This window comes from Sander lucioperca, chromosome 10, assembly GCF_008315115.2.
Source record: "Sander lucioperca isolate FBNREF2018 chromosome 10, SLUC_FBN_1.2, whole genome shotgun sequence".
NCBI classification, from domain to species: domain Eukaryota; kingdom Metazoa; phylum Chordata; class Actinopteri; order Perciformes; family Percidae; genus Sander; species Sander lucioperca.
In genome coordinates, this window is record NC_050182.1 from 919,457 (window position 1) to 924,456 (window position 5,000).

Here is a 5,000-nt window from a genome sequence, read left to right on the forward strand (position 1 = left end):
ATGTGTAGTGTACCTTTGATGCTTGATAGAGTTGATTTTTTCAAAGATTTGATGCCTCAAAGTCCTTCTAATGCATGTTGCAGCGGACTAGCATGGTGCCTTTAAACTCTGCTACACTGACGAGCATGCTTGCTAATAACAACGAGCTAAGCTGTCGCAAATCGGATGCTTCGGTGTATCCGAACGTCATCAAGTAGCCTATGCCCGAACCACCTCAACTATACCATTTTGCTTAATTACATGACAATATTTATATAAATTCTATGTGTAAGGGGTTTTGTATGGGTCTTACCGTATCCTCCACTCCGGCAGCAGGATGAAGCGTGTTCAACTAACTCTTCTTCTTCTTCTTCTTCATCTTCTTCTTCTATTTTTTCTATTTCTTCTTCTTCTTCTTTTTGTTTCCGGCAGATGCATCTATGGCGTATTAACTAACACTTCACGGCTCACACCTGAATTTATAGGACTGTACCAAGTTGATGAAAGAGGACGGGGTACGAGAAAAGGACGAGAATTCCTTTTTTTTGCCTAAAGAGCAAATTGATTTATTCAAGAACAAGAAAAAAATGCGTTTGAGTGATATTTTGTTACTTTCATTCAACCTTTCAAAATGAATAGTTTATCATACATTTTGCTTTTATTAGAGGCAACAGTCAAATGATATCTCCCACCAGCAATCTTTAATCTGTATCCATCACTCTCCAAAGGCAGACTCGAGTGCTTATATATGAAGTAAAATAAAGTTATATTAGGGAAAATCAGAAAGAATTTAAACACCTTTTATGACAAGATCCTTTCTAAAAATATGATATACACTGTACATGAAATAAATATATTAATATAATCATTTAAGACCTTGCCCAGATTTCGCCCTGATGCAGCTACATATATCTGAGCTCACAAACCCTGGTTTGTGTGTTACCCTATTTTACACAAATGCCTAAAACTGGACAAACATTTTAATTTATTTAATTAACTTGATTTGTTATGCATTTCAACATAATTATGGTGGTGGCTGAATGATGATACCGATAAACAAAAATTGAAATCCCACAGACAGAAATGTATCCCTGCTAATTCATCTCTGCTGAAGTTGTTCATCTGCATTGCTTCTAAAATACAAAGACGGGAATGAAAGCAGGGCCATGGCCACCTCCCCTTAGACCAAACCCCAGTCCAGCTGGAGCCACTGCACTGGAACAGGTAACACATTTAAACCCATTCCCCTAATCAAAACACAGTCGCCAGTATCATTATTCTGAGAAAAAAGCAACACTGAAATCACAAAGAATGAATGTTAGGCCCACAGCATCCCACAAGATGTTTACAGGTACCTGTACATCACTACCAACCAATGACACATAGCTGTCAGACACAAAAGTAAGAAAATCAGGCTCCTCCAAATTGCAATCCATCTCAGGCCCAACCTGCTCACAAGGATAGGTATGCATCACAGGGTGTAACACAGGGTGAAACAACACATGAACTTGAAAGATTATTTCTCCTAACAGAAGCAGTAAATGCTATAGACTTAGCATGCACGCTTTTGCCACTGAACTTAACAGGGCATTCACAGTTCCAATGACTCCTACCTTTACATTAGTGACAGATCTTACTGGGATCAACTGCACTGGCTGTGCACAGACCACTCTGGCTTACCATGAAGTGGACTGGCTCCTTCACCCCACTGTTCACCTGCTGGATGAAACCCACTACGTTCGCCTCCATTTCTCCACAAGCCTTACACTCATGGTCACCACAGTGGATCAACATGTACTAATCTGCTCAAGTAGAAGCCTCCACTGCTGTTTTAACTTTATGTGCATTTTTAAGTTTTTAAGCTGCTCTAGAACAATCAGATTATACTATACAATGCATCATATGTACCAGCGTCCAGTGAAATACACCAGTGGTTAAAATGAGTAAGACGAGTTGTGAGGCAGCAGTGGCACGCAAACAGGTACTGACTGTCACCTACTTAGCTAAGGAGGCTGTCCCTAATGTGGCCCAGGCCCTATGGGTGTTTACTCTACTGTAAGAATGCGGATACATATGGCTCAGACTGGCTTTCAAATGTGGTTTGAGTGATCGAATTACTATATTCAAGACACATTAAGTGTGTCCACACCTGTATTTAAAGCTGTCCACTTGTGATCCAGTCACAAAAAATGAATGTTAACACCAGGTCCAAACAGAGGCTTTGTGTTTCAATTCTCATGATGAGCTTACTAGCTTAAAGCCTGGTTTATACTTCTGCTTCATGTCAATGCGTAGGTTCCGCCATAGCCTCGACGCTGTCATGAACCGTTCGGACTTCTGTGTCTCTCCGTCTCATGTTTGGTCGTGGTGCGATTCACCCCCACGGTGGCAGGGGACTGAATTTACAAATGGCGTGGCTCGCCGTGCGAAACAGCGGAAATATGATCCTATCAGGTAAACCAATCACAGTGCTTCGCCTCGACGCGTAGTTACAACGGCGTAAGTGAAGACTGACGCCTATGGCGTGGAGTACGGCGTCGATTTTACGCAGAAGTGTAAACCAGGCTTTAACCTGTAACTTGAGCTTTAGCCTTTAGCTTTAGCTGTAAAATCCCCATGATGGAGGTTAAAAAGGTTAGATTTAGGCATATAATTTATTGGTTAAGGTCAGACAAAAGGTTGGGATTAGGCACCCAACTAACCTTTATAAAATCTCCAGTTTTTTAGCATAGAGAGTAATCACATTGCCGACTCATCCCGTGTAAATAGCCACATGTGAATTAGAAGGACAGTGTAAGAATTATCAGGACCTTCCTGCAGACAACCAATCAGAGGCTCAGAATAATACACACTGTGTGAATATTCATGAGGTCCTGCTATTACACAACTGGCCATAGGGGGCGCTGTGGTGATACACAGATTATACACAAAATCAGGTGTATGTGTATTAAATGGTCATCTGTTTTTTTTTTTTAATTTTTAGGGTCAATGGACCAATAGAAACACTTCTACATCTTTAGAATTTTTTCAAAATTAGCAGGACACTGCTCCTGTCCTGTTAATACAAAATGTCCTTCTAGTGTGGTGTGTATTCTGACCAATTGTCCTGCTAATACACATGTACCAACACACACAGACATACACACACACACACACACACACACACACACACATACACACACACACACACACACACACACACACACACACACACACACACACACACACACACACATACACACACACACACACACACACACACACACACACACACACACACACACAATCATGTCTTAAACGGTGACTGAACATTGACGCTCATTCTGCAGACAATTCAGGCACAAAATATTGTTTTTTAAAACATTTCTAAGGTTTCGGACATCAAAGTCAAAGATGAAAACACACAGTTCTAGAGATATTTAATGTTTCAACGCTCATATAAACATTGAATTCAAGAACATCAATCAAATGGGAGACACTACAGGCAACAACATATTTTAAATTTAGATTTTTTTTTCTTCTTTCAGACTGTTTGTGTCTGTACATTTCTCCTGAAGTCACCAAAAGTTAGCATTAGATAATGCTGCCCTTGCATATTTAAACAGAACATTTCAGAAAAACTTGTAATTCAAAAGCAAAAACAATTGGCTTTATGTTAGTACTCTGCTTTTTAAAGTTTAATCTCTCGCTTCACTAGAGAGCGGCATGTTAGCTTTGCTTAGCTTAGCATAAAGAGTCGACGCATCACATCTAAAAGACTAAAGATTTCATAGAGAAAATGAGATAAGAAAGTGCAAGTATGCAAATTATGTTTAATACCTTAAATACTAAGATAACTAACCATCTAATGCTCTGATGCTTAAATATATTAACTTATATCTACACTGCAAAAAGATTTCCATATTCAACATTAGTCCTAACTTTCTAATTCTTATCATACTCAAAGAGAAATAGGTCCTTCCTTAAAAGATTTCAGCAGTGTAAAAGATGTAAAACGGAATGAAATACATATCACCAAACTGCACCAGACTCCATGTAAATAATCACTACTTTTATCATCGTAAAACACACTTCATTCAAAGTGGACAGAAACTAAATAAAACTACCAAAAGCCGTCTTGGTTCATCTTTCCACTGTTCCAACAATCACCACTCTGGTTTGGTTGAAATAAACCCTTAATTCACCCATTTACATGTGGAGATATGCTGGCTCTATACACGCTAAAAGTCCTGATTATTTACATGGAGTCTGGTGGAAATATGCTGGCTCTATACACGCTAAAAGTCCTGATTATTTACATGGAGTCTGGTGGAAATATGCTGGCTCTATACACACTAAAAGTCCTGATTATTTACATGGAGTCTGGTGGAAATATGCTGGCTCCATACATGCTAAAAGTCCTGATTATTTACATGGAGTCTGGTGGAAATATGCTGGCTCTATACACGCTAAAAGTACTGATTATTTACATGGAGTCTGGTGGAAATGTGCTGGCTCTATACACGCTAAAAGTCCTGATTATTTACATGGAGTTTGGTGTAGTTTGGTGATGGTGATTTCTGGGCTGTTTCATGTTAAACTAAAAGGATCTTACTCTTTAACAGAAAGATCTGTGTTCATGAAATAAATCCAAATTAAAAACTGATATAAGAGAAGAAAAGATACAGAGTTAATAACATAACAAACTATTAAAAATTATTAAAAAACTGTTTAATGACTGTTAAACAGTCCTATGTATGAATTGCAAAACCTTAACATTCATTAATGAACTTCAAATCAGATGCTCAAATACTGCAAGGTACTTCTACTCTTCTTCTTTTACTCCTAGTACACACACACACACACACACACACACACACACACACACACACACACACACACACACACACACACACACACACACACAGGTTTGTGGCACTATCTTTGTGGGGACCCGTCATTGACATAATGCATTCCCTAGCCCCTTACCCTAACCTTATCCATCACAACTAAATGCCTAACCTTAACCCTTACCCTCACCC